The 24,627-nt window shown below is 38.8% G+C and overlaps 1 protein-coding gene across 1 annotated transcript in view; it reads left to right on the forward strand.

Moving 5' to 3' along the window:
- Positions 1-24,627, forward strand: part of htr4 (5-hydroxytryptamine receptor 4) — a 193,810-nt gene that overhangs the window by 5,509 nt on the left and 163,674 nt on the right. The gene's annotated exons all lie outside the window — the stretch shown is intronic.

The raw sequence follows: 24,627 nt of genomic DNA on the forward strand, positions 1-24,627 counted from the left end.
GTCATTAGCACACCTTGTCAAGCCGAATTTAAGGACCACAGAAGTAATTCTGCAGCAAAGCAGCAGGTTGCCATGCTGGCTGACCAGTAGCCACCAAATTCGAAAACTGGAGTAAACACTTGCAGGTAAAATATTAATTTCTCCGTGCGGTCTCTCATTTTGCTTATCTTGGAGAGAAACAGTTTCACCAAACGCTAAAAGGGCGTCATGAAAACAGTCTTTGATTTTAAATATAGTCTGTGTGTGTTGAGTTGATATTAATTCTGTGGGTTTCTCTAAATAAATATCCATTACAAACTTCAGTCTTCAGTAGAAAAACAATGCGATTAATCGCAATTAATTACAGAAAATTGTGCAATTAGTAAAAAAAAATTTTGATTGACTGCACTAGATTTAACCCATTTATTGGTTGAAATTTTATTAAATTTTTTTCAAAGAAGCATTTCAATAACTTAAACAGGAACTTTGGTACAAATTGATGGAAAACCTGTGCTGGAGCATTGAAGGGTGCTCATCAGCGATTGTATTGTTACTCTGTGATTTGTTGATTTAGCTATGAGGGAAATTGGTGTCATGACCATCTGATGGCCTCAGCTGCAGAGGCATTAAAAGCTAAATGGATGCTATTCAGTGGACTTAATGTTAGCTGAATGTCAACTTGGTGCAGTGCCATAGGTCACAGAAACACCAATTATGTGACCAATTATATTAGATTTGCGAAGTAAAAATCACATTTTTATTTATTGCTTGCTAGTCTTTATGGAAATATTGTATTTTTGCAGTTGTTACATTGGTTAAGTTCCACCAGGTATACATCATGTATGGCTAGAACAACCATCTAGAACATTATTAAACAGAAGAAAATGCTACTTTGAGGATTAACTTGTTTCTGAAATTTATAAATATGGGCATTTAATGAACATGCAACCACAAACAAACTTTCTGTCTGAAGCTCCTCTACATTACATTTCACCCTACCCTTCGTTTGACCTGTGGATATTGAAACGCTGTCTGGACCTAATGTCTTGTTTTTCCAGTATGTCATTCATGTCTTATTGAACAATTTGTATTTATTAAGTCTTGAAAAGTGTTTCAGTGGACGATTTTGAAGGCTTCACACTATTCGCTTCATAGGCTGAATGTACTGAAATAACAAGATGAACATAAACCTGTATTTTCCAAGAGGCTCCCTCAATATTTTTTTAAAGATGACCATACTCCTCTCGCTGTACTTATTCAATCTACTTAGTTATACGTAAACCTTTCTTTATTGTGAAGCAATTCTTTGTTTATTTCTTGTACGCGAGACACATTACGGCTTGAAAGATGCTACAATACATAACTACATTGAGGCATTTTCATTCAACCCAGTTTCTTCCCCCTTGGCTTATTTCTTAATGTACTTTCAGAGCTATAAAAATGTCTTTTTTCTTTTGCTTATCATTCATTTGTTTTATTTCATGCATGATTATATGAATATCTTCTCCGACTATAAACTTGAAGAATATATCTTCTGCTGGTGCATTCATTAAATAAACCACACATTTAGGCACAGAGTAACTAGAGTAATTCTTCATAGGATGAAAAAGCATTATTTAGTCGCGTCTACATATTGCAGAAATTTGTCTGTTCTCGTATCACCAACCAGGATCTAGAGGGAGAAAATTAGTTTGAAATGTTTTTTCGTAGTTGAATTTCTTTTCTTCGTGGACTGAAGCTGCATCGAAGTGGGATGCTCAAGTATGTAGGAGGTTCATGCAGAGTGTCATGCTATACATTAGTATGAGATGACTCACAGCTATATATTTAATTGCTATGAAATACACATACATGAATTAAAAAGGATCTGAAGCTGTAAAATGAAATGAGTGGTGGTGGGAGTACATATGCTGCTGCTGATGCTCAGACTGATACAAATAACTGAAATAGAAGAACGTCACTCAAAAATTGTACCAATAACGACAGACATGGTTACCAATTATAAACTAAGTTTTCATATTTGTATTTACAACATTAGGGAGGGGCACAGTGTGTGTTTTCACAAGGTCTTTTTGTGGAGTGCGCATGCTTTTCAAGACCCACTACAATCGCTTCGTCTTGAGTGTTTTTTTGTGGACCTATTTATTTTTCGGACCAAGGCTGAGCACTGTTCTCTCACAGAAAGTGGCCTCGATTCCATTGATGATTGAGATTAAAACTGCTGCCTTGCACAAGTACAATGGTCGAGAGAAGATAATCAGTAACAAATGCTGAAATCTACAGTTTCAGATTAGCCTGAAGAATCTTTTTTTTTTTTTTTTTTTTTTTTTTTTTTTTTTTATACCAACACAGGCTGAACATGTAAATGCCAATGGAGCCCCCCCCCCCCCCCCCCCCCCCCCCCCCCCTTCCACTTTGGTTTAGCTGACTGTGCTAATCACCAAATTCATCTGTCCATCGTCTGGATGTTTTGGACTGCAGATGCTCTGAGCTCACTGGAAGGTAGAATCACACACTGAACAGTCTGTAAGTCCCATCACAGCACAAACAGAGAGAACCAGACACATTCACACCGACAGGCAGTTCACCTCAAAACACGTTTTTGGACTGTGGGAGGACACCCGATGACTCGCAGAAAAGTCACAAATGGACGAAAACAACACGCAAACTTCACACAGGACCACAAGTGGGGTTTGATCTGGAGATATTCTCACTTTGAGCAACTGCAGTGTCACAAACACATACAAATTGGTTGTCCAAGCAGATATACGAGCTTGTAAGCATAAAAACCTGCTCTTGCTTCCACACATGGATTATTGACGTGGTTTTGTGTCAGAAGATGCACACCAACTGCTGGTAAAAGAAAAGTCGACCAGGAGTCATAGAGCAGCCGTGGTTCCAGACGTACAGAAAGTGATGAGAGTTGTGGTTGCGAGATGAGCGAAGTGTAGAGAGAGTTCACGAAGAGCGCTGAAAGAGAAAGGATGTGAAAGCAAAAGGAACAGAGGGCAGAAAGAGAGGGGGGGTAGTGTTGTGGGGGAGTGTGTATTTTTAGGGTTTTCCCTCTGGCACGGAGCAGAGAGACGGAGAGAGAAAGAGTTTGTGTTTGAGTTGGAACAACTCCACACACACAAAGTAAAAGAAACATCATGACTGGCTGTTAGACGTTACAATTCTGTGCCTGATTCATTTAGTTGCACTTGTATTACGTCTGTCCGTGTGACTGTATGTTGTATTTGTCAGGGCTGGTTTGTCGTCTGTTCCACACTGAACATCCATTAAGAACATGAAGTGGGAGTGAAGTTCAAGCTCCTCTGTGGCCGATGTAGGCACGGAGCTTTATTTAGTCCCGTCAGACATAAACACGGGTGCAGTAAAAGCAGTTTCTTCACCCCTGGTGCTTCGGAGGGTTCGGGTGTCTTGTTTACACGACAACGGTGCTTGGAGCCACTCTTCAAATGATGTGTTTTCACTTGAAACGTTGTTGTGTAAACTTTACACTGAATTGAATCAGTTAAAATAAATATTGGATGATATGTTCTGCTCAGAATTTAATAAAGAAATCATTACTTTAAGAATGTCTTTCTTGTTTGATTAAAACTCTTCTTTTGATAAAAATTACAAAATTATGCAAAATTTCTCATTTTAAGTTCCAAAGTTACCATAGTCAAACGACACCACATCATTGGACGGACCATGTGACGTCAGGCGTGTGATCACGTTTAGTTTTTGATTGCTGTACAGATATAGTGCGTCTCCATAAACACACACTTCCATGCTGGAGGTGTAGCTGCATAAGAGATAATAAACTCTAAACTGGTGCCCGTGGCTGAATTGTGTTGCCTCTACTGCCACCTTTTCTTTTTTTTTTGTTTTATCCCTGAAACATTAAACACATCAATTAATGGCACAGCGTCTGCTCATCATTAGTTGCTCACTGACTTGGATAATATAAACATCATTACTTCAGCTGTCTGGGAGTACCCACAACATTCCCATTAAATGTTAAAGATTCACTTTTCTACCTTAGCCCATACATATATCATAAAGCAATAAAAGAGTGTAAACACAATTATAGCAGGATAAATATTCCAAGTGTGTCTGTTTGAATAGTCGACGTCTGGTACGACTACTGTTTTCAAGGCGCTATTAACATGTCAAGTCTGATTCTGAATCATAATCATTTTCTTTGCCAGAAGCAAATTCAGCTCCTGGGAATTCTGTCACTGATGAGCCTCAAATATATTTGTGCATCAGTGATTGTGTGTCTCTGTGTTTTGATGATCAACAATGCATCAGTTAAACTCTCAAGGTTGCGCCTGATGCTTGTATGTGTCCCGTAATTGTATTTGTTTGTGTGACAACCCCCCCCCCCCCCCCCCCTCCCCCCCAACAGGCTTCAGTAATTAATCCAACTGAACTTCTAAAATGACTTCTGGATTAATTGGACCCCGCAGCCTAATTGTTTTCTCTCTCTCTCTCTCTCTCTCTCTCTCTCTCTCTCTCTCTCTCTCTCTCTCTCTCTCTCTCTCTCTCTCTCTCTCTCTCTCTCTCCTCTGGTAGTAACCTAAGCTGTGATCAGATCTTGTCTTGAAGCTTTTTACCTAAAATGTGATGCATTTACACGCGTGTTCTCTGGCAGCCAGAAATAAATCTAATTTGTTTGTGAAGAGACAAGGCAGTTATTCTTTCCAGAAGAGAAGAGAAATTCATCTTACAGAGAGGAAAAATAAAGGGACTTTTAATCAGCGACACACTACGTTCAGCCGGACTGATTGTAATGACATGGTGGCTGCTCTAGTATTCATCAGAATTGAACCAGAAGGAAAGTTATGCTGTGTGGTTAAAACAGAGGCCAGTACAGTACAACTGCAACTACAACTATTACTGTAACTACAGAAAAACACGTATGAAGCGAAATCCTTTCTGAAATGTGCAGTGGTGTTGCTTGGAAGAGAAAATACTGAAAATATGGAGATATTGGTTATGAAATCAAATGAACTTCTATGTCTCACTAATATAAACTATGTGGAACATTTAGCCTCCAAGTATCAGTCACTTTGGCTTTAATTCTGACTTTTCAATGATAATTCATACACTTCCATTTTTTTTCTATATTTCCACTACTTAATTCCTTACTACTCTTCTTATCACACCTTCACCTCTAGTTTTTTTCAGATTTTTTTTCCTGCTATGTAGAATTGTAAACAAGATGTTTAAAGGCTCCAGACAACGTTATTTTTAATGCGTTCACATTAAACTAAATTAAACTAATGAGAAATCTTCTCTCGCTGCCCTGTTTTTTTTGCAAGTGATGCGTACGGTACAAAATGGCGTCTCATTAACATAGATTATATTTACAGTTGGTGACGTGAAAGACTTTAAAATAGCTTTTGATAATTTAGCTATTAACATGAACAAGATGCCGTCTCCCATCACAAGTTTACCTTCTTTTTGTCGTCTGACGCGGACCTGCACTCTCACTGCTTTGGTTTTTTCTTGTGAAGTTTCCATTAAATGGAGTTGAAATCATTGAACTTGTACACGCCTTCTAAGTCACTCCAGATAAGAGCGTCAGCTAAATTCCCAAAATGTGAGAAAGCAAATGTAGTCCCTCATTATTTATGTATGCAGGCTGCAGGCTGGTGGAGTCTGCCTTCACCTTTAATAACACTCAGACGCTTTCTTCAAGCTGAAACGCGCTGAACAATAGTGCCCAGGTCTTTGTGTTTGCTCGTCCTCAACTATTGTTAAAAGCTGTTTTTTTTCCTCCTTGTGACGCTGGCTCTGCATTGTCACTGCAGGGTCTTTCAGTTGAGGGTCTGGGTTATTTTTTTCTTCTGAAAAGCATTCATGGTTACTTCACTAAGAGGTGCTTTATTTTGGAGCGAAGGAAATGTTGAGACGACTCTGGTCTAATTTGAATGCAGATAGCAGGAGGTGTCGCTGCTGTTTTCCAGGGTTTGGCAGAGTTCAGTTCTTGCTTTCTATCCTTAATGATTAAAATCAAAGAGCCAAAGACTGACTCGTCCTTTTGTCTGCTTTTGTTTTCCTTGTTTATTTCTTAAATATGTCATTGTTAGATGATATACGTCACATTGTATGTGGCTGGAAACATTGAAATGAAATGATAGAGAGAAAATTAATTGACAACCAATCTAAAGTTAAGTTTGTCAGCAAAATTAAGGAGCCTTTTGACTTTTTTTTTTTTAATCATCACAGTTGTAAATTCTGCCGGTCCAGCCTGAGTCTTTCTTTGCTGTGCTGTGAGATGAAGTGCAGTGTCAGCAGTATTAATCAGCATCTGACAGTGCATTCATTATAATGCATGAGGGCAGAAAAGGTGTTAAGTTGCTTCTGCTTGTACAGCTTGTAAAGCTGAATGCAAATTTTGGAGGTGGCATGTTCTGATAGTGATTTGTCTGGTTGCCGTCATATCAAAACAACAAAAACATTTGTTGTGTAAACTGTTAATGTAATTCTAACTAGATGAATTTTGAAAGATGAGTTCAAGAAGAATGAAGTGTTTTGATGAAGATTGGTGAATTTATATATATATATATATATATATAAACTCCCCCATTGTCAATAGTGCTGTCAATTGATCAAATAATTTACCAATTAATTGCACAATATTCTGTCATTAATTTGAATTTAAATTCAAAGACTATCTTTATAACGTCCTTTTAGCTTTGCATGAAACTGTTTCTCTCCAAGATGAGCTAAATGATAAAAACATAAATAAATTAATTAATAAACATCTAACATAAGTCTGGGTTTTGTTAGAGTGCAGGTCCACCACTTTGAGAATTTGAATATATCTAGAAACAAAGTTGTGAAGTTATTATATGAACAAAGTGGCAATACTATACTGTAATACACACACACACACACACACACACACACACACACACACACACACACACACACACACACACACACACACACACACACACACACACACACACGCACACAATGGGGGGGGGGGGGGGGGGGGGTAAATCTAAGCCCTTGCCAACAATAAACAGTCACTCAGGTGGTACTTGCGCCCCAGTTACAACTAAGAATCTACTATCCCTTTATAATTTTGTTATCAACAAAAGTTAAAGTGAAATTAATGGCATCAAACCTGCAAATATCCAATTTTCCATACATCTTCTCCCACTTATCCACTTCTGGGTCGTGGGGGTGGCAGTCTGAGCACCGTCACCCAGATCACATTGCACCCATTAAGAACCTTTCCTGCAGGTGGTGAGCCCACGGGAAGGTGGCGAGCCCACGGGAAGGTGGCGCCCGATGTGGGACATAAACCCTCTACCTTGAGTTTGTAAGTCTCATGCTCTACCAACTGAACTAGCCGGGAGTCTAGAAAAAAAAACTTTCCATACACTTTAGTTGCGTGTTGTTGTACGCACTCAAGCTGCACTCTTTGCGTTTTGAGCTTGTACAGTTTCCATTTATGGAGCTGGATTAAACAAACTGCAGTAAATGAGGTACACATTGACCTCCGAGCAAATAGGATGATGTTCAAAGTCCTGCATCTGAATGCTTGAGTAATAAAGTGAAAAGTCTTTTGACCACCTTTCGGGCTTGAACCTTCTGACAATCTGAGCTTTTAACACCCAAACCGACCAAGAATATTCATTCTAGTTGTTTCAGTATCAGAATGTGTTGTATAGTCCTCATCATCAGAGGTCTCATCCATCTGCTCTGTTGAAGCAACGTGGATACAAACTGATAAATCCCTTCATGTTCAGGATATTGTGTCGACTGCTCCCGTGTCTCAGCCATTCTGTCTTTGAAAACTTGCCTCATCGTTCAAGTTGTGCAGATGAGGGCAGTCAAAGTGCTGAAGGGTTGGACCTGGGATTGATGGTGATTTCTGGCTTTGCTTCTGGCACAATTACATTGATGAATGAACCCCGACCTGCTGCTGATGTCGACCTTCTCGCTTTCTCTGATTCACAAAAGCACATGTATTTCCATTTTGGTTGGTCTCATTAAGATTAGCAGTAATCCTTTTAGTGACTGCATTCATCCTTAGTTTTGTTTACTCTAATGGATTTAGTTCATGATTTACATACTTACAATGGCTGCATCAACAAGTAGTCAATATGAGGAGCGTATCGTCTTTGGAAAGGTTAAGTGTGGACTAAACTCAAGATGATGACATGTTTCATTAAAATCAACGTTGAGAGCAGTTTGCCTCAGTCACGTAGCCTGTTACTTAGTGAAGTGACCCGAGCAACCATCCATAATCCCCCCCCAACTCATCTCTAAAAGAAATGTCAACCCTGGGGAGCAGAGTCGAGGCTCGCTTTGACTTTAACAAGCTTCTAACATCAGAAACCAAGAAGCCTTGTGAAGCAGAATAGAGCCACAAAAGCTGAAGAAAGGCTTGAAGAGAGCACAAAAAAGCTTTTGAAGGATTATGGACTGAACCTTTAAAGCCGTGAAAATGTCTTTCTCTATTTAGATTGTGACATATTTTGGGGTCCTGAACCTGATGGAATTATATTTTCTCACAATTTTGATCAAACATTTGTGCTTCGGTACTTGAATGCAATGTTCTTCTTGTTGTTCCAAAGAGACATAGAAACGTTTATCTTCAAGTCTTCTGCCAAATTCAGAGCATTCCTGTATTTCCTGTGTTGTTTCTTTGTTTTTGTTTTATTATTTTAAATGTTAAATTTTTTTCTATTTATTTGTATGTTTGAAATAAAGATTAATTCATTAAATTGAATTCATCATACGCTCCTTGAAATTGGTCAAAACCTTTGAACTTGACCCTTTTGAATTTTGTAGGAAGTGACACAGATCCTATTTGAGATGTTTTTCATGGTAAGTTTGAGTTTTAACGTTAGAACTGTTATGATGTAAGATGTTGCAAGGAAATCAATATGCAGGATTGAAAATGACATATGTAAGGATAGAGACTGCATTAAAGTGAAAACAAATTGCCTTATGTGGTATTAAATAGGAGAAACTGCAGAGTTGTGTGTAACATGTTGACCCTTGTGTGTTTGTGTGTCCTTGTTTTAAAAGCGTGTGTGTGTGTGTGTGTGTGTGTGTGTGTGCGTGCGTGCGTGCGTGCGTGTTGACTGCAGGTGGACAGACGTCAGAACAATGTTCACACACCGTTTGGTTGCTCTGAAGTGAGCTTTGATGTAGAGCGCCTGAGAAATACACTTTAGAATTACAGTGATATTTTAGGTATATTTCAGCCCGACGGCCTGGGTTCTCAATTTTACACACACACACACACACACACACACACACACACACACACACACACACACACACACACACACACACACACACACACACACACACACACACACACACACACACACACACAGGGTGATGTATGAAACATTCGGTGTACATTTTGAAATGTTTCATTAGTTGCTGAAAATCGTGACAGGAAAAAGGGAAAATTGTGTGTGAGATGCTATTTTTGGAAATATTGTACAAGAAAAAAAAACCTTGTGAATTTATGTGTTTGACCCAATGACCTTTGACGCTGTCTCAGTCATGACATGGTGGGGTGTCATTACACACCAGAATCATTGCATAACCTTTATTACACTCCAGCAAACTAAATTGTTAGATGGAAGCAAACTTGAATCGGCACTATGTTTTGGAGCGCAGGCTTGAAGTTCAGCACCAGTATCGATTGAGTAGTACATTGAAGTAGTACTTTTCATACTCAATTTGTCAAACTCCTACCAAACTATAAAAACTAGGCCTATTACTGTTACTCTTTTAATCATTTTTTAGGTCAAAACCTTTGCAAATAAAGACCAGCATGAACCCTCCTATCCTCAACACACAACCAAGCAGATTGACTTGCAACTGTCATAAGTCCTGTGTAGCAACCCTTGAAAAAAAAGTTTCAATACAGAGAAAACACTTTTCACACATTATTTTGTTGTAGATGGCAGATAGGGTCGTCGCTCAGTCCACATATTGTAGGTTTGATCCCACATTTGTCCATATATGAAGTGTCCTTGATGCCTAAACTGCTCCCAATGGAGAGATCGCAGCTGCCTCGGCGTGTGTGAATGAGTAAACATGACGAACATTGTAAAGCATTTCTTGGGCAATTATTGACATCTGTTAAAAAGTATACAATTAAAATTTGTATTTCAGCTAATGTCCAATGCATGTTCGCGCCACATCATATCAGGGGTGATTACTTGTACATGACGGGGAAAAGCTCCGATGACTCCGCCCACACCGTGGTTGTTCTATGTTGTAATGGAAAATGATCGAAGCTGAGTCTAGTGGAGGCGAGGTGAGTAAGGCTGAGTAGGAGAGTGGAAAAGCACCATTATTGTACATCATTGGTCTCAAACTCAAAATAATAATGCAAAAATATTTGCATTTTATTTATTAAAATTATTATGTTGAAAACAAAAGACTGCAAACTGAAGTAACATCTTCTTTTCACATTCACTTTTTATAAAATAGTTTTTTCATTATGTGAATTGGGAAATTGATGGTTATTTTAATTGTGTATGGAAATAAACCAGAGTATTTTTTTCCCATTAAGTCACGGGACAGAAGAGGCCCATGGGCCGGTGTTTGAGCTCCGTTTTAGGTTAATTCTTTGCTTTAATCAATTCCAAACCTACATAGTTTGGAATTACTGTTGTTTCTGTGTATCAGGCAAAATATGAAGACTATAATGACATTAGTGCTTCTTCTTATATATATATTTTTTTTAGCTTCAACTGTGATTATCTTATTTCATATTGACGTACATGTTTACTGACCAGAGCTCACTGAAATTTCCGACTGTCCATGTGGTGAAGTCTAACATTTGTCCACGTTCAAGTGTATTTTCAACACCCGGTTGTCAGGTCTCTGTGTCTGCCCCTGTGTGTCTCACCTCATGTTTCCACTCAACCAATGATCTTCTCCCTCTGTGTTCACCCCTTCCTTGTGTATTTAAACCTCTCTCCCTCTGTTGTCCTTGTTGGATCGCCTTGTCTACGTGTCTTCATGTTGCTCCTTCATGTCGCCCTTGTGTTGCCTGCGTCTCCTCGTGTTCCCTGGACTTCAATAAAAGCTGTTTTTTATGGAACTCTGTGAGTCTGCGCTTGGGTCCATCCGCACACCACCTGCAATCCCTGACACCGGTAGCCAACGCTTTTCATGTTACTCCTGATTGCATCATCACATAGTTTGCATTTCAAAGTGATGTTTGCCAAAAAAGCAGCTTCACGCTCAATTATAGCAATTTTTAAAAAAGGACATGGCACATAATTTCTCATCTCTCATGTAACATTGTTTAAGCACACATGGGAAACAGAAAACACTATGAACCTACTTTTATGACATTTATATGGATTAAAGAGACACAATGCATCCTATGACTGCTGTAGTTTTAGTAGTGATATAGTTGTGATATTGGTTGAAAAATGTGAAACTGATTAATCTGTGCAGTGTTTGTACATTGAGAGAGAACTTCTGGAGGAATATGTGAATGGCTACATTGCCCAAAACTTTAAAACGTTCTTGAATCGTGCTTGGTGCATGTGCACCACTATGGGAAATCTTTTATTTTTTTAAATAAAGTAAAAATAGTGGCACTTGAAAGTACTGCTAAAGTAACCTTTATTTGTACTTGTTTTGTACAGCTTGAACCACGTTCTATATGTGTAATCTAAATCTTAAAGGAAAATCTGAATCATCTGTAGCTTGGAAAGGCTACAGTGCTCCTTTCTGAAATGCTTTTGGACATATTAGGTCTATACTGGGTCGATTGTTTACTCAGACGCTTTAAAGGGGCCAGGAGTCAAGCGCTTAGCGCTACGCTGTTTATTTTTCATAAATGTCTGACCAGCAGAGATAGATGGAGGTGAACATGTGGCGTGGGCATCATGGTTAATGTTGTCTGCGTTTTTATTACTATTTTTATCCATTAAAAAAAACAACTAAAGATTGATTCTGGAGTGGTCTGAGTTCTGAGATGTAGCCGATGGAGGTTGTAGCCTGAGCAATGCGTTGTAGATTTAATGTGTCGTGAGCAGTGCAGACAAGGGTTTTAGTGTGAAACCCAAGATGGTGTTAAAGCAGCTCTCTGAGAGCTGTTTATACCAGCCTGGTTTAACCGGGGACTTGAGTTGGAAAGAAAGTACTCCAGGGCAAATGTAGCTCCACATACTTTAAACTCACCATCCATGTTAAATGCAGCTTTACCAGCAGACCTTCCTAGTATTGATAATTCATTTGCCCCTTTTTCTATAATTATTAACATTTCTCAACAAATTGCCAAAAACTAGAAATATATATTTCAGTTTTGTATGATTTAACATTTTTTAAGCTTAACATGTCATTTTCAGCTTAGTAATGATAATCCTTCGACGCAAACAGATCCTCCTTTGACAGAGTTCCATAACCTTTATGACCAAAAGAGCCATTTTCGCGGCTTTCCACCAAATCAAAATCAACTGGAGCCACAAAACACGTTCAACCATTAAAATGGGCCTGACACAGCTTAAGTTTCATTAGTTGCATTCATGACGTTTCAATTCAGGAAGCTGAATATTCCATTACATTTTCAGCTGTTTTTGTACCTGATTTTTGAAATTTTGTTGGGTTTTGTTGTCAATTTTTTCTAGTAATTTTTTTACAATTTTGCCATTTTAACCATTTTTTTTTTTACAAATTCTACTCTTTTTGTGTTGTTTTTTAAACAGTTTTTACACCCGGCCTGTAGGTTTTAGAAAATTTTCTCATTTGACTTATACATTTCCTTAAAGGCCGTTTGCATCCATAGATTTGCACTACTGTCATCGGCTGGTTCCAGCTAGTCCATACCATTCATCCCCCCCCCCAATAAAAATAAACCTAAAACAAAAGAGAAAGAAAGAAAGAAAGAAAGAAAGCTATTGTGCTTTTTATTAAACCCTATTTACCCAAAAGATAAGAATTTCTTTAAAATTGACGCTGGTGTGAAAATAAGATAACTTTATTTTCGTATGATTTTATGAACGTTTCAGAGAGCCACTATACTGGAGAAAAAAGAAGAAAAAGAAACCTTGTGTTCCCAGAGTCGCAGGTTGCAGACCCCCGTCCTATAAGAAGATCGTATGATGATTTAGTGTCACGTCAACAGAAACGACAAGGCTTTATCAATTAAACCTTATGTCTTTTGAAATTAATTGACATTATTATCAGAAATTGTTCTTAAACGCTAAATTAAAATAGTTGTATATCATAAATTCTGATTCTTGAGGACACAACTACTAAAGTTTTAATATTTATAGAGTCAAATGACATCGCAGTTGTTGGGTGATACATCTATAGTTCATCAACAATTATATAGTGGCTCTGACTAATCAAACACCAACATCTTTTTTCCACCTCTTGTACATATTTAGTAATACTTCTTCATTGTTTTGAGTGTGGTGAGTCTGGTTTGACTACTTAAGTTTTGTTTTGCATTTCTTTTGAGTCAAAATGTCACCGTCTTTTTTTTTTTGTAAGATTAGAATCTTGCAAAGATCCTTTAAATTTCAATTGTTTTTAATGTAAATGTATTATTTTGTTCCTCAAATAGAATAATTAATTGAAAAAAACCAAGCTGAACCTGATTATAAAGAGGTTTTCTTCATCTGAATAACAATAGTTTGATTTATCTTATCAGACCCAACCCGGGTGCAAAGAAACATAACAAATATTTTCAGTTTTCAAAAGAAGAAATTAGTTTTTTTCAACAACAAGTTATTGTAAAAGTGCATTTTAAAAAGGCAGCGAACAAATTGCAGCTCAGGTATGATGTTTTTGTTTTGTACAGTTAATTTTAGAAATACCTACAATAGAAACTGCAGGAAGAAAGTATAAGGTTGTGTACGTGTGCATTGTTCTGAATGAAGGTTGTGTTTTACATCGTGGTCGGGTCTGTTTGTGACTGACTGTTCACATCTCCTCTGTTTACACCTGTTATAGAGCCTGTTGGTTAAACACTTTGTAATTGGATCTCAATCAATAAAAATGCAGATGCAAACACCCACAAGACCCACTAAGGATCATAATCCAATCACTCTACCCGGCTCAGAAGTGACGACTCATTTGGTTTTGTTAACACCGAGCTGCATCTTGAGGGACACTTCACAGCAGCAGCTTTGGAAATGGATATTACTGCATGTGCATTCCGTATTTACAGAGTGTAACAGCTGCCAAGAAGCAAACACTGTAATGTAATACTAAAAATAGATGGTCATCTTACAGCAGATGCAGGTCAATTGAGATGAGGTTCTGTCACATTTAAAGCACGGTAATGTGAAAAGGAAAAATGCTGTTAGAGGCTATTCAGCTCCAATCCATATTCATGTATAAGACATGAAATATCAATCCAGTCAAAGCTTTTGCTTCACTGATAGTTTGAATCAGTGTATTCAAAAGAAAAGTTATTTGGTATTTTCACACAACAATGACAATAAAAACAAATGACTTTAAAAATGTTCTTGTTTCCTATTGTGAATTAACCATTTGAAATGTTTCTTGATTTTTAGGATCCTCCTTTAAAACTTATCCCCTCAAATAATCTAGTTCAGTTCATAGAATGGTTTGTGTGGCATAATGTGGCAGAGCACTTCCATCAACATCCTTCCATCTTCTGCACTGCGAAATCCGCACTAACATCCAAACTGAAAAGTACTCACTTTCCATAGTCGGCTTGGTTTCCTCAACCCCTGACGAGTTGTTTAAAATGGTGTAAAACACGCATGGATGGAATTTGGTATTTCATTCGGTTGTCTTTGGAGGTGTGATCTGATCTTGGCTCATATATTCCGGCAGGCTCCTGTTCACTTGGCATGAACAGTGATCTGTTTCATGCCGATAGCTTTCCTTCTTGTCTTGTTAATTTCTAGGTCTTTGTGAGGTGCTATTCTGGAGGGTTCTATTCTATTCTGCATCTATATGCATTATAGATTGCATTATTTGTAAGTATGAAGAGAACATTGGTCCCACTACAACTGCTGCTCCCATTATTACCACCACAACTGCTACAACTCTTAGTCGTTAGTACTATGACTAAAACAACAGAATTGCTATTACACCTACTTATTGTCCTAAGAAATTCTATAATTTGCGATATGCCATTTCTTCTCCCCATTCTAATTGTAGATGCCTCTTTATATGCTATTTTAGTGAATCACAAATTAAAATGCTTTTGTCATTACTTGCAAAAGGGGTGTGATGAGTAACTCAGTTTTAATCCTCTGTATGTTGCACACATATACATGGATTGACTTGACTTTGAATAGTACAACTAGTACACAGATTAATAAGATTAGTCAGTAGTAAAAGCTTTGATAGTAAAATTTGTTTTCAAGGTTATTTATAGTATCAAGAGTGCTGCTTTTATGAGATGTTCTGAAAGCCTGAAAGAACAAATCATAAAGCTGCTGAATTGAGAGTTATTTGCTTTTCTGTATTGTACAGTATGTTTTTGATTTCTTTTCTGTGAAAAAAAGTCTTATTTGGGGAATTTTTTCTGATGTGAATGGGAGGATGACATTGGTTTTTCACACTTATTAGTATGTGTAAGATTCAAAGCAGCACTTTTTTTTTGTTTTTCTTAACTAAAACATACCGAGACAATTCCCAATTATACATGTTTGGTTTTTAAAGGAAGCATGAAATTGAAGTGAAGCCCTCCCAGCGCAGGATTATCTGTCGGTCAGCGACTATGCAGAGAAGAGATAAACATGTGAATGGTAAGAGGGAATGAGATGTGGCTCCGCGACGCTCAGCATGTGGGCTGTACATGTAAAGTCTTAACCTTTTTAATATGATAGTATTTGGGGAAAGCAAACCTGTTCATGACAAATTGTTCAATCTTAATGGCAAGTTCATGAGTAATTTGGGGATAGGATTGTTCCGATGTGAGAAACTTCATTGCTTGAAAAACAAATTTGATATCACTCAGAACAACAATGAGAATTTATCTTAAAAAATGTCCAACAGTATCACTTTTATGTAATGTTGCACAATGTTAGGTAATGACAACCACAATGTAAACCACGTCCAGGAAAACCTCCTTCATGCCTTTCAAAACAACATTAAGTTACACTTTGTCTTACATTGTTGATGACAATTGCAATAACAATATGAATTGCAATTAATACACTTACTCATTGATTTACACTGATGTACATAATTTATTCCTGCAAATAACAGTGGTCTTTCTCTTGCCCCTTATTTAGCAAAGCTTTGACTGGTTGGGAACAGTTTCTTTTGGGTGAGTTTTTCCTGAATTTGGACTTCTGCGTTGTGGCAACCATGTCTGTTTAAACAATATTAAATAATCAGCAATATCTTTAAATTCAAATAATTAAGGCTTCGTCCTTATATGCGAGTGAGGCCGAGGAAAGGGGTTGACCACTCTTGCCTCCAGAATTGGTCGGGGTAGCGGGTGGGACTCGGTCGGCCTGGTCGTCCAAGAGGATTGCCAGGTCGGGCGCTCCCATAAGGGGACGTAAGGCACCCCTTCCAACCGTTAACCTGGGCTCAGCCGGGAGGGCACCGGTGAAATCTTTTTAAAAAATGAAACATTTTTAATTTTTTTTTATTTGCCACAAAATCCAGGGGAAGTTGTTTAAGTTAACATAAATAAGAGATGCAAGACTGCAGAGTGTAATTGTTTTTTTTGTTTTTTTTTGTTATGACTGAATAAAGTTTAGATAAGTTCTTACGTCATTCTGAGAAGAAGTTTAATTCAATAAGTGAGTTTTACAATAATTTCTAGCTGAACAAAGCTTCTGCCAATAGTGCTTTTAGCTTCAGACCTCTTAGTTGCTCCAAAAATAGACTATTGAGTATATTTACAATAGCAATGTGAGTATCGAATCGGGAAAGTATCGGTATCGGCCGATACTCAATTCTGAAAAATCGGATCGTATTGGGGGCCAAAAAGTGTGATCGGGACATCCGTACGGTCATGTCATGAACACTACTTGTGTCTGACTATATCAACAAAAAATGGAAAAATTGAGTGAATAGTAAGTCATTAGAACTTTTTGAAAGTTCTCTGACCCGGTCTCCATGGAAATAGGGTGAAACGTAACTTTTTGAAAGCACTGCTACTGTGCATGCTCTCACCGTTAATAGTTCTTCTGCACACGCATGAGTAAAAGCGACGCGTTTTCACCTGAAACGTTAGCATGTAAAAGCGACCTTAGTGTGCTGGTGAGCGATTGATCACCATGAGTGGGTATTTGGGGTTGCATGACGTGAGATTTGTTCAAGTTGACACTCGTGTCATAGAACGTGACGTTGACTAGTCATGATGGCTTCATCGTTACTTCACCACTAACATGCAAGAAAAAACACTTTAAGCAAGCCAAAAATGCAGCTTGGCAACAATAAACAGGAGTTTTTCATTAGTTTAATCTTCTCCAGCTCTTTCATGTCCATCACTAAAAGGACATGTTTGCTTTATGGTCTTCAGTATCCATTATAGACAGTTGCTTGTAACAAGATATCATAAGTGCTTAGTAAGAAACTGTTACAGCAGTGCGTCGATAGATAATGTGGACTTGCAGACATTCCTTGCTGTTCGGGATTATGATCAATTGGAGTTTTACAAGGGTTTTAATTTGCTTCTGGCGTTCCCGATGTAATAAATAACTTGGTTATCTCAATGCTGTCTCTGTTTGGCATCAGACACAGACTGGTTTCCGCCCATGGAGAGGTAGGTGTGGGCTGAAAAAAAGACATGGCAGGTTTCTGTCCCTCAGCACTGAAATGTGAAACAAAAATATTAAAACCTCAAATCTCCTGGAGGCTCAGCACTTCTGGCATCGCTGTACTTAAGAAGTAGGGCACATGTGACTTTGTGAAGCACTTTGTCCAGACTAGTGTTGTCACAATACCAACATTTTGGTATCGATACCGATACCACCATGTAGTTCGATACTTTCGATAGTTTTCCAAATATAAAGAGAACACAAAAAATGTCATTAGATACAGCCTGTGTTTAGTAGGACCAATGTCTTTAAATGGTATGTTACTATGCAGTAATCTTTATAACATTAAATGGCTAAAATAAAAGATTTTCATATTATATTCTTTTATATTATTTATTTATTTATTATATTATATTTATAATACTAATATTTATAATAGCTTAATTTTTTTTCCAGAGCTATTTTTTCATGGGTATATAAGTTATTACCTGTCATTCTTCTTATGCAGGTCTGGGTGGTTGTCCTTCAGGTGTTTAACCAGGTTAGTATTGTTTCCACCCTTTGGACAGACATGTTCTCCAACACCGTTTACACAGTGGTGCTTCGGTGTTGATGGAGACACCGTGCTCTTTGGTTTTGAAGCCAAAGTACTTTCATATAGCACTTCTAACACCTGTTTTTTCTACAAGTTGCGGCCTTGTGGATGTAGCAGCAGCCATTGTTTCCCTTCTGTCTCTCTCGCTCTCTCTCTCTTATTCCTGTCTTTCAACAGACTCTTGCTCTTTGCTGCTCCGTTAGTGATGCACTCTATTTCTTTTCACAGAGTTTCCACGGGTGGTTTGAGTTAGTTACGCATGCGCACCCTCACATGGACGCAAACGCCATGTCATGTACGCATGCGCATCCGGTATTCTTTTCAAAGTACAAGCTTGGTTGGGAGAAGATTGTTTTGAAAATACGTTGCTTTGACTTTTATTTTGATGTTGTGTCCAGGAATGTTGTTGGTAAATAAGGTCGAGTATGAAGCGCTATTCAGTTGCAGATCTTGGGTCGGAGCGCGGGAGAGCTTGCGCACCCTGTCTCGGAGAAACCGGAGTGCAAAAAAAAAAAAAAAACCCGGGAGAAACCGGAGCGCTGTTTTCCACACTTTCGATTATCCAAAACATCCTGTAACGCCCCCCTTTGATAGTCGCTCCAACTAGTCTCGGCCTCCTAGTCCCAGTTATTCAATCTATTTAGCAGGCGAAAGAAGCCTGAAGGACTCATACAAAGTCTTCCTTATTACCGCAGCAGGTCATTAAAACATGCAACATCTTGAAAAAAAGACTACACGAAGTATACTACAGAGAGGATTAATGAAAATATGCTTGTTGCGCATGTTTATTTATATCAAGGATAGTTTTCTGGAGAAGTATTTTAAGCTTTCCTTAAAAAAATGTCAAACATCCAAACATAAAACCTGGTCTTGGCTTTACAGCAATTAAAATATAGTTATTGAGCATTGGTAGATTGTTTTGGTATGTACATAAGAACTCCTTGAAGTTGAGCACTTGTTTACCACATTCTTGGTCCTGCTTGTGGTTTTCGGCCAAGCAGGCAAAGATAGACTGCAATTTCCTAACAGAGATGTGTCTGTTTTAACACTGTGGTCGGTAGATGAACTTTCCTGTTTGTTTGTTTTTTCTTCCTTTTCACCCCTTGTTAGCAGAGATCCACCCAATACAATTCATTAAAACTAGTGTAAAATTTACAAAAACAAAAATGAACGGGCATGCTCTTGCAACTTTAAGAGCTTGTGACATTTCTTGTTTGTATTACTTGCAAACAAGTAAATGAATATGAATGCTGAACCTGTAATATTGATATACTGTGTGTGTTTACACCAGCTGGATTTGTGCTCCACGTGAGTGTGGGGCGGATTGTTATTGCTCACAGAAAACTCTGTTCTTACATGGGAAAGAGAAAAAAGCTTTGAGAGGACAAACTTTGCCGTAGGAGAGCTTCGACTCTGGAAGACGAAGAGAGGGGGAGAGGGAGAGGGAGAGAACTCGGCATTCTTTGAGCTGACATTTGAACATCAGTCCAAGAAAGGTCGTCTGCAAACTGCCCGGGTATTTACCTAAGTTTGTGAGTTTGGTGAGAACTCATCAGTTTATCCTGGCAGCACTGTCTGGGCAGTCGATAATGTGGGGCTGTGGTGGCACCAGTGAGACTTCAGGACCCGACCCCCCAGGAAAAACACCCACAGACCTCAATTGCAGCAAGTTGTTAGTTTTATGTACTTAACTTGAACTCTGGCACACTGAACACTGCAGCAGGCTGAAGAACTCAAATACCCGGCTTGGAAGACCTGGAAACATGCTGGAAATTGTTTCTTTTTCATTGTGAGCAGGTTGATGTGCCATGCTCAAGGATTTATCTCACAGCAGAGCTGAACTCTCACATCTTTGCATTGTGCAGTTAATGCTAATGATATCACATGTTGCATTGTGTCGGCCTTACCCTGACGTTAGGTAGAGGAAGACTACAGCTGAAGACTACATGTTACTGTTCCTGTAAGCCTACACCGGTGTTTGTGGTTCTGAAATTCAGCTTTTGATTAGTTAATATTTGCTTCTTGAAAGAAAGTCATTTATGAATGACAACAAAGGGAGCTACCAACATGCAGACAGCTCTTGTATAGGTCTTTCTTTAATGCCGAGTCACAGTGACTGTGGATGCAAGCTGTTAGGACTGAGTTAGGAGGATAAATAGGAGTTTATTATGAGCTGGAGCAGTCTTCTAATTCTTTACTGCTTTACTAAAATATTCATCCAGCAGGGCAGAAAGAAGTGAAGCGTCACAATTCTTGACAGTAAGATGACATTTCTGAGTGGTATTACAGTAATGCTAAATGTTGTGACTTATCCCCAACTATATCCAGCACTGGCTGACACATCTTTCATTGTCTCCAGCAGATTTTGTTCTTTTGATTCCCATTGAGAAGCAGACCAAGTTCTCTTCCTGTTGCAGATAACCGTGAAACATTCTGTTGAGAAAACCACCTCACTGTACAGGCTGCACTCACAAGTTGAGGTGAAACCAGTCCATCAACATGCATTTTCAAATTGGATTTTTCTCTTGTAATTTGTTTTGTTTAGCCATTCCTGGATATGCTGGTACTCCCCTGTTTATTTGCTTTGCTTTTATATACAAGTGACTCGGTGGAGATGATCTGAGCTCCGGTGGCCTAATAGTTCCTGACAACTGGGTGAACGAGAAGAGGCAGCAGATTGTACAAAGTAGTGTTATCTCGTTCATTGAGGTGCTGATTTAAAATATTTATGTAAGAACAGACACATTTCCCTGTGTTCTGTAATCACCCAAACTTAGTTGAATTAAAAAATGGTGATTAACCAAATATCTGTGGACGAGGGTCATATTTCCATTGGCATGCCACTGGGATTAAATTAACATAACTCAGATTAGAATGTCCCATAATTATTTTTTTTTAAATTCAAGATTAGATATCAGTGGAGAAAGGGTCAGCAAGAAAACATATTAAATGTAATATGTTAAAAACAGTTCAAATACAATGTTTAAATGCATAAATAATATTTGGATTTTTTCAATTGGAAATCTTTGGTGTGGGTTGTTTATAATCATGACCAAATCTGTTTTATTTATGATACAAATTTCATCAATGAGATGTGCACATACTAAGAGTTAATATTACAAGCATATATCATGAGTTTCCCACAGGTAATGATACAGGGAGTGAAATGAGAAAAATGTGAACATATGATGATAAGAAAAATAAAATATGCAAATTACAACAACAGAAGATTCAGAGATTATTTAGAGAATATTGTTCAAACCAGCTGAGCATTTCATACAGAAGTAAAGCCCCGGTCACAACCCACCATGTGTGCTTTTAGTCCGTACGTTATTTTGGGGAGGCCACGGCCGCCACGTTTTTCTGAAAACGTGGGGAGGGAGTGGCAAGAGCAGGGAGGAAGTACGTCAGCGCACGTCACGCGCATGGTTGCACAAGGTGTAAGTACGTGTCCCGCACGCCACGCCTGGCCGTGAGCGGTTGCGTGCATTGTACGTTCCACACCTGGTGAGTTGTACGTGCTTACAATGTGCTTACAACGTGCTTACAACGTACGATCTCCGTGCGATTGCCACGCTATTGTATGGAGGCCGTATTTACACGTGCTGCTCAGGTATGGTGTCTTTAGTCTCTTGCATGCTGTAAGTGGGTGCAAGTGCAATGAACGGGAGTTTTTCCAGATAGATGATTCCCAGAAGACTTTAATCAGTGAATTTAACATTCCAGTGACCTAAGATAAATAGTAAATGGATTTTTGACACACACAGACACATAGTTTTTGGGATCTGACAAGACCACAGAAAGTTGGTTCATTTCTAATGGAAAAACTAATTTCATTTGTCCCTGAGCATCTCACTGCAGGGGGGTCCTGTTGCCACTGCAGCCCCCGCTTTTTCTGCTCAGAGGAGACTGACTGCCTCCCGTGCACTCAGCCAGTCACTGATTGGTCGAGGCTCCCAGGATTCGACACCATCGATTACCCCAACCTCACCAAAAGCTTTTTGGAGGGATTCTCTCAAAAAGCTTTGCTCCTGTTCTTCAACGGAGGAGGAGGGTTGCTGCCAGCAACACCAGAAAATCCGGAAACACCAGAGGCCTGCAACCAAAGGCCTGAACTCCTCAACTCCTCTTCTGACCGACCACGAGGGTCAGACCTTCCCTCGGATCCAGAGACCAGCACCCAGCGTCTGATCTCCCATCAACCAGGGAAAACTAACCGGTTTCTCCAGGACGAGACCAGGAAACGACACCTCACAGAATCTTTGCGCTTTCCTCAACAAGCAGGAAAAATACCACAGACCAGAGCGACCAGATCCTCCGGTCTGGACAAGGGACAACCAGGAGGCTGCAAAGGAAGACTCTTCTGAATCATCAACTTTATCTTCTTCTCGAGCCAACCACAGTTAGCAGGAGGTGCTAACTGCCACAGAAGCAGCAGCTTCTGTCCAGCCTGGACAACAACCAAACTCCTTCAAAGACATGAAGGAAGTGGTAACAACCAACTGGGCAAATACCTGAGATTAGTTAAACCTGATGCTCTGCATAGAACTGGTTAACTTTGATGAAGATGTGTTGATTCTATTACAGTGATTGAGTTCTATTGATCATGATATCAGGAGTAGTTTTCAACCTGTAAACCAACGTTAGCTCTGCCACACACACACACACACACACACACACACACACACACACACACACACACACACACACACACACACACACACACACACACACACACACACACACACACACAGGGTCTGCATGCTAATCTTTGCTCACATCAAAGACAACATCACACAGTAACTGAACACCGTCTGACGACTCCAGACGTTTTACAAGACAAATCACCTTCACATCAACTCAATCTAGAAATGTTCCTTTACCAGAGATACACAGGAAGCAACGCTAAAGACGAGCTTCCCTTTGTTCTCCAGCACCTGGTGGAGACTGAGGACAGCCTTCCTGCTCTCTGAGAACCTCCATTTGGAATGTAGTTTATTGTGATCCGCCATCTTGTTTTGTAGTTCCATCACACATCACACACACACTCCCTCCACCTCTCTCTCTCTCTCTCTCTCTCTCTCTCTCTCTCTCTCTCTCGCCACACACACACACACACACACACACACACACACACACACACACACACACACACACACACACACACACACACACACACACACACACACACCAAGCTGTATATAGGTAGTTAGAATCTGTGTTTTTATTTGTTTTCATTGTAAATGAATACAATTTTTGGAATCATACTTGCTGTCTTAGTAATGTGCACAAAGGTGAATGAAATGTTGACCTCTCCTGTGTCAAGAACTCCAAAATCCTTCAAGCTTTATTGTTAATTCTGGTAATTGTAATTAATTTAACTATTAATTCAAATTCCTAATTAACTGTTTAGTATATCTTATGAGACTGATATAACTGAATTTGCTATCATTTCCTGTTACACAGGTGGTGCTCCCGAGTTATCTGATAAGGATCAGATTACATTTTCAATAACATAATTAATAACTATATTTGACCATTATTAATCATTATCGATAGCCAAACTACCAAACGCACCATATTTGGTACCCTGTGGGTAGACTGCACTACATAAATGGTACCTAGTGATTATTATGAGGTAAGAAATCCCTACATAGTTTAAAATCGCGGAGGGGGACGTAAAAAAAAAAAAAAAAAAAAAAGCACGGTCAATACATTTCCAAATAAATGCGACGTAGTCCAGAGCAACTTGTGTCTTGTTTTCATCTTCATGACACGAATATATGAAATATTGGTATAATGTGTAAAATCCGATTCCAGAATTCCCGTACATCAAAATAAACTCAGCTTATTATATAAATCCCTCATTCTTCCATATCAGAGTTATGATGTGGAAATATGGGTAAATAATACGTTGATAATAATTATAAAAGTGAACTAACAAAGGGTGAACGAACAACTCGTCTACGGATGAGATTTCAGATATTTTTTGGGAGAAAATAAGTCCTGTACAATGTAGTTTTACATATTTCGTATTGATTTTTTATATGTGATTCATATATCTAGTATATGCCCATATATATTTAATATAGTAGCCTATCATATGGCTTTGTTTCTCACAAACAATGGTCTTCTTTGTGCACAGGACGCCCACCCCACCCCGAAACTGCGCGTACACGTTCCACCTTGCTAATGACCGTATCAGTCACATTTAAATCACGTCTTTACACCATTACAGAGATGCTTTGAAATCTAATCCTTCATATTAAGAATTCTGAAAAAGCATGTAACATTGCTCCTGCATGAGCCCTGCCAACCCGGGAACACGACTTCCCGACAGTTTAACGA

The sequence above is a fragment of the Lipophrys pholis genome (assembly GCF_963383615.2).
Source record: "Lipophrys pholis genome assembly, chromosome: 6".
Taxonomy (NCBI): Eukaryota; Metazoa; Chordata; class Actinopteri; order Blenniiformes; family Blenniidae; genus Lipophrys; species Lipophrys pholis.